Below are 7,410 nucleotides of genomic sequence, written 5' to 3'. Positions count from 1 at the left end.
AGGGGTACCCCTTTCAGAAATCTTCGATTTCTCTAATATGGATTCGAGCAATGTTTTGATAGCGAATACTAAATAATATGCGAGGGTCATGGGCACAAAACTTGTAGCCCTATGTCTTAGGGTTCTATGTATAAAATTTCGTGCAAATCCGAGGTTTGTATAGGGTGATAAAGTCAAAATACTGAGAGATGTACTAATATAAGGAAAAAACTTGCGAAAATTGCCATCGAAAAGGGGAATTTTTTTTGAAATGCCGACTTAAGGCTCCGTTTCTACTCCAATATATTCATTTACCGGTGAGTTCTGTTGGGGAAAAATATCGAACGAGTTGAACACGAGGCTAATACATTTCGGAGAAATTAGTGAAATCTCCAATTCACCAAAGGGGTACCCCTTTCAGAAATCTTCGATTTCTCTATTATTTATTCGAGCAATGTTTTGATAGCGAATACTAAAGAATATGCGAGGGTCATGGGCACAAAAGGTGTAGCCCTATGTCTTAGGGTTCTATGTATAAAATTTCGTGCAAATCCGAGGTTTGTATAGGGTGATAAAGTCAAAATACTGAGAGATGTACTACTATAAGGAAAAAACTTGCGAAAATTGCCATCGAAAAGGGGAATTTTTTTTGAAATGACGACTTAAGGCTCCGTTTCTACTCCAATATATTCATTTACCCATGAGATCTGTTGGGGAAAAATATCGAACGAGTTGAACACGAGGGTAATACATTTCGGAGAAATTAGTGAAATCTCCAATTCACCAAAGGGGTACCCCTTTCAGAAATCTTCGATTTCTCTAATATGGATTCGAGCAATGTTTTGATAGCGAATACTAAAGATTATGCGAGGGTCATGGGCACAAAAGTTGTAGCCCTATGTCTTAGGGTTCTATGTATAAAATTTCGTGCAAATCCGAGGTTTGTATAGGGTGATACAGCAAAATACTGAGAGATGTACTAATATAAGGAAAAAACTTGCGAAAATTGCCATCGAAAAGGGGAATTTTTTTTGAAATGCCGACTTAAGGCTCCGTTTCTACTCCAATATATTCATTTACCGGTGAGATCTGTTGGGGGAAAATATCGAACGAGTTGAACACGAGGGTAATACATTTCGGAGAAATTAGTGAAATCTCCAATTCACCAAAGGGGTACCCCTTTCAGAAATCTTCGATTTCTCTAATATGGATTCGAGCAATGTTTTGATAGCGAATACTAAATAATATGCGAGGGTCATGGGCACAAAACTTGTAGCCCTATGTCTTAGGGTTCTATGTATAAAATTTCGTGCAAATCCGAGGTTTGTATAGGGTGATAAAGTCAAAATACTGAGAGATGTACTAATATAAGGAAAAAACTTGCGAAAATTGCCATCGAAAAGGGGAATTTTTTTTGAAATGCCGACTTAAGGCTCCGTTTCTACTCCAATATATTCATTTACCGGTGAGTTCTGTTGGGGAAAAATATCGAACGAGTTGAACACGAGGCTAATACATTTCGGAGAAATTAGTGAAATCTCCAATTCACCAAAGGGGTACCCCTTTCAGAAATCTTCGATTTCTCTAATATGGATTCGAGCAATGTTTTGATAGCGAATACTAAAGAATATGCGAGGGTCATGGGCACAAAAGTTGTAGCCCTATGTCTTAGGGTTCTATGTATAAAATTTCGTGCAAATCCGAGGTTTGTATAGGGTGATAAAGTCAAAATACTGAGAGATGTACTAATATAAGGAAAAAACTTGCGAAAATTGCCATCGAAAAGGGGAATTTTTTTTGAAATGCCGACTTAAGGCTCCGTTTCTACTCCAATATATTCATTTACCCATGAGATCTGTTGGGGAAAAATATCGAACGAGTTGAACACGAGGGTAATACATTTCGGAGAAATTAGTGAAATCTCCAATTCACCAAAGGGGTACCCCTTTCAGAAATCTTCGATTTCTCTAATATGGATTCGAGCAATGTTTTGATAGCGAATACTAAAGATTATGCGAGGGTCATGGGCACAAAAGTTGTAGCCCTATGTCTTAGGGTTCTATGTATAAAATTTTGTGCAAATCCGAGGTTTTTATAGGGTGATACAGTCAAAATACTGAGAGATGTACTAATATAAGGAAAAAACTTGCGAAAATTGCCATCGAAAACGGGAATTTTATTTGAAATGTCGACTTAAGGCTCCGTTTCTACTCCAATATATTCATTTACCCATGAGATCTGTTGGGGAAAAATATCGAACGAGTTGAACACAAGGGTAATACATTTCGGAGAAATTAGTGAAATCTCCAATTCACCAAAGGGGTACCCCTTTCAGAAATCTTCGATTTCTCTAATATGGATTCGAGCAATGTTTTGATAGCGAATACTAAAGATTATGCGAGGGTCATGGGCACAAAAGTTGTAGCCCTATGTCTTAGGGTTCTATGTATAAAATTTTGTGCAAATCCGAAGTTTTTATAGGGTGATACAGTCAAAATACTGAAAGATGTACTAATATAAGGAAAAAACTTGCGAAAATTGCCATCGAAAAGGGGAATTTTTTTTGAAATGCCGACTTAAGGTTCCGTTTCTACTCCAATATATTCATTTACCCATGAGATCTGTTGGGGAAAAATATCGAACGAGTTGAACACGAGGGTAATACATTTCGGAGAAATTAGTGAAATCTCCAATTCACCAAAGGGGTACCCCTTTCAGAAATCTTCGATTTCTGTAAGATGGATTCGAGCAATGTTTTGATAGCGAATACTAAAGAATATGCGAGGGTCATGGGCACAAAAGTTGTAGCCCTATGTCTTAGGGTTCTATGTATATAATCTCGTGCAAATCCGAGGTTTGTATAGGGTGATAAAGTCAAAATACTGAGAGATGTACTAATATAAGGAAAAAACTTGCGAAAATTGCCATCGAAAAGGGGAATTTTTTTTGAAATGCCGACTTAAGGCTCCGTTTCTACTCCAATATATTCATTTACCGGTGAGATCTGTTGGGGAAAAATATCGAACGAGTTGAACACGAGGGTAATACATTTCGGAGAAATGAGTGAAATCTCCAATTCACCAAAGGGGTACCCCTTTCAGAAATCTTCGATTTCTCTAATATGGATTCGAGCAATGTTTTGATAGCGAATACTAAAGAATATGCGAGGGTCATGGGCACAAAAGTTGTAGCCCTATGTCTTAGGGTTCTATGTATAAAATTTCGTGCAAATCCGAGGTTTGTATAGGGTGATACAGTCAAAATACTGAGAGATGTACTAATATAAGGAAAACACTTGCGAAAATTGCCATCGAAAAGGGGAATTTTTTTTGAAATGTCGACTTAAGGCTCCGTTTCTACTCCAATATATTCATTTACCCATGAGATCTGTTGGGGAAAAATATCGAACGAGTTGAACACGAGGGTAATACATTTCGGAGAAATTAGTGAAATCTCCAATTCACCAAAGGGGTACCCCTTTCAGAAATCTTCGATTTCTGTAAGATGGATTCGAGCAATGTTTTGATAGCGAATACTAAAGAATATGCGAGGGTCATGGGCACAAAAGTTGTAGCCCTATGTCTTAGGGTTCTATGTATAAAATTTCGTGCAAATCCGAGGTTTGTATAGGGTGATACAGTCAAAATACTGAGAGATGTACTAATATAAGGAAAAAACTTGCGAAAATTGCCATCGAAAAGGGGAATTTTATTTGAAATGCCGACTTAAGGCTCCGTTTCTACTCCAATATATTCATTTACCCATGAGATCTGTTGGGGAAAAATATCGAATGAGTTGAACACGAGGCTAATACATTTCGGAGAAATTAGTGAAATCTCCAATTCACCAAAGGGGTACCCCTTTCAGAAATCTTCGATTTCTGTAAGATGGATTCGAGCAATGTTTTGATAGCGAATACTAAAGAATATGCGAGGGTCATGGGCACAAAAGTTGTAGCCCTATGTCTTAGGGTTCTATGTATAAAATTTCGTGCAAATCAGAGGTTTGTATAGGGTGATACAGTCAAAATACTGAGAGATGTACTAATATAAGGAAAAAACTTGCGAAAATTGCCATCGAAAAGGGGAATTTTATTTGAAATGCCGACTTAAGGCTCCGTTTCTACTCCAATATATTCATTTACCCATGAGATCTGTTGGGGAAAAATATCGAACGAGTTGAACACGAGGGTAATACATTTCGGAGAAATTAGTGAAATCTCCAATTCACCAAAGGGGTACCCCTTTCAGAAATCTTCGATTTCTCTAATATTGATTCGAGCAATGTTTTGATAGCGAATACTAAAGAATATGCGAGGGTCATCGGCACAAAAGTTGTAGCCCTATGTCTTAGGGTTCTATGTATAAAATTTCGTGCAAATCCGAGGTTTGTATAGGGTGATACAGTCAAAATACTGAGAGATGTACTAATATAAGGAAAAAACTTGCGAAAATTGCCATCGAAAAGGGGAATTTTTTTTGAAATGCCGACTTAAGGCTCCGTTTCTACTCCAATATATTCATTTACCCATGAGATCTGTTGGGGAAAAATATCGAACGAGTTGAACACGAGGGTAATACATTTCGGAGAAATTAGTGAAATCTCCAATTCACCAAAGGGGTACCCCTTTCAGAAATCTTCGATTTCTCTAATATGGATTCGAGCAATGTTTTGATAGCGAATACTAAAGATTATGCGGGGGTCATGGGCACAAAAGTTGTAGCCCTATGTCTTAGGGTTCTATGTATAAAATTTCGTGCAAATCCGAGGTTTTTATAGGGTGATACAGTCAAAATACTGAGAGATGTACTAATATAAGGAAAAAACTTGGGAAAATTGCCATCGAAAAGGGGAATTTTTTTTGAAATGACGACTTAAGGCTCCGTTTCTACTCCAATATATTCATTTACCCATGAGATCTGTTGGGGAAAAATATCGAACGAGTTGAACACAAGGGTAATACATTTCGGAGAAATTAGTGAAATCTCCAATTCACCAAAGGGGTACCCCTTTCAGAAATCTTCGATTTCTCTAATATTGATTCGAGCAATGTTTTGATAGCGAAAACTAAAGATTATGCGAGGGTCATGGGCACAAAAGTTGTAGCCCTATGTCTTAGGGTTCTATGTATAAAATTTCGTGCAAATCCGAGGTTTGTATAGGGTGATACAGTCAAAATACTGAGAGATGTACTAATATAAGGAAAAAACTTGCGAAAATTGCCAACGAAAAGGGGAATTTTTTTTGAAATGTCGACTTAAGGCTCCGTTTCTACTCCAATATATTCATTTACCCATGAGATCTGTTGGGGAAAAATATCGAACGAGTTGAACACGAGGGTAATACATTTCGGAGAAATTAGTGAAATCTCCAATTCACCAAAGGGGTACCCCTTTCAGAAATCTTCGATTTCTCTATTATTTATTCGAGCAATGTTTTGATAGCGAATACTAAAGAATATGCGAGGGTCATGGGCACAAAAGGTGTAGCCCTATGTCTTAGGGTTCTATGTATAAAATTTCGTGCAAATCCGAGGTTTTTATAGGGTGATACAGTCAAAATACTGAGAGATGTACTACTATAAGGAAAAAACTTGCGAAAATTGCCATCGAAAAGGGGAATTTTTTTTGAAATGACGACTTAAGGCTCCGTTTCTACTCCAATATATTCATTTACCCATGAGATCTGTTGGGGAAAAATATCGAACGAGTTGAACACGAGGGTAATACATTTCGGAGAAATTAGTGAAATCTCCAATTCACCAAAGGGGTACCCCTTTCAGAAATCTTCGATTTCTGTAATATGGATTCGAGCAATGTTTTGATAGCGAATGCTAAAGATTATGCGAGGGTCATGGGCACAAAAGTTGTAGCCCTATGTCTTAGGGTTCTATGTATAAAATTTCGTGCAAATCCGAGGTTTGTATAGGGTGATACAGCAAAATACTGAGAGATGTACTAATATAAGGAAAAAACTTGCGAAAATTGCCATCGAAAAGGGGAATTTTTTTTGAAATGTCGACTTAAGGCTCCGTTTCTACTCCAATATATTCATTTACCGGTGAGATCTGTTGGGGAAAAATATCGAACGAGTTGAACACGAGGGTAATACATTTCGGAGAAATTAGTGAAATCTCCAATTCACCAAAGGGGTACCCCTTTCAGAAATCTTCGATTTCTGTAATATGGATTCGAGCAATGTTTTGATAGCGAATACTAAAGAATATGCGAGGGTCATGGGCACAAAAGTTGTAGCCCTATGTCTTAGGGTTCTATGTATAAAATTTCGTGCAAATCCGAGGTTTGTATAGGGTGATACAGCAAAATACTGAGAGATGTACTAATATAAGGAAAAAACTTGCGAAAATTGCCATCGAAAAGGGGAATTTTTTTTGAAATGCCGACTTAAGGCTCCGTTTCTACTCCAATATATTCATTTACCGGTGAGATCTGTTGGGGAAAAATATCGAACGAGTTGAACACGAGGGTAATACATTTCGGAGAAATTAGTGAAATCTCCAATTCACCAAAGGGGTACCCCTTTCAGAAATCTTCGATTTCTCTAATATGGATTCGAGCAATGTTTTGATAGCGAATACTAAATAATATGCGAGGGTCATGGGCACAAAACTTGTAGCCCTATGTCTTAGGGTTCTATGTATAAAATTTCGTGCAAATCCGAGGTTTGTATAGGGTGATAAAGTCAAAATACTGAGAGATGTACTAATATAAGGAAAAAACTTGCGAAAATTGCCATCGAAAAGGGGAATTTTTTTTGAAATGCCGACTTAAGGCTCCGTTTCTACTCCAATATATTCATTTACCGGTGAGTTCTGTTGGGGAAAAATATCGAACGAGTTGAACACGAGGGTAATACATTTCGGAGAAATTAGTGAAATCTCCAATTCACCAAAGGGGTACCCCTTTCAGAAATCTTCGATTTCTCTAATATGGATTCGAGCAATGTTTTGATAGCGAATACTAAAGAATATGCGAGGGTCATGGGCACAAAAGTTGTAGCCCTATGTCTTAGGGTTCTATGTATAAAATTTCGTGCAAATCCGAGGTTTGTATAGGGTGATAAAGTCAAAATACTGAGAGATGTACTAATATAAGGAAAAAACTTGCGAAAATTGCCATCGAAAAGGGGAATTTTTTTTGAAATGCCGACTTAAGGCTCCGTTTCTACTCCAATATATTCATTTACCCATGAGATCTGTTGGGGAAAAATATCGAACGAGTTGAACACGAGGGTAATACATTTCGGAGAAATTAGTGAAATCTCCAATTCACCAAAGGGGTACCCCTTTCAGAAATCTTCGATTTCTCTAATATGGATTCGAGCAATGTTTTGATAGCGAATACTAAAGATTATGCGAGGGTCATGGGCACAAAAGTTGTAGCCCTATGTCTTAGGGTTCTATGTATAAAA

This window comes from Humulus lupulus, chromosome 9, assembly GCF_963169125.1.
Source record: "Humulus lupulus chromosome 9, drHumLupu1.1, whole genome shotgun sequence".
Taxonomy (NCBI): domain Eukaryota; kingdom Viridiplantae; phylum Streptophyta; class Magnoliopsida; order Rosales; family Cannabaceae; genus Humulus; species Humulus lupulus.
Note: the sequence above shows the minus strand (reverse complement) of the source record.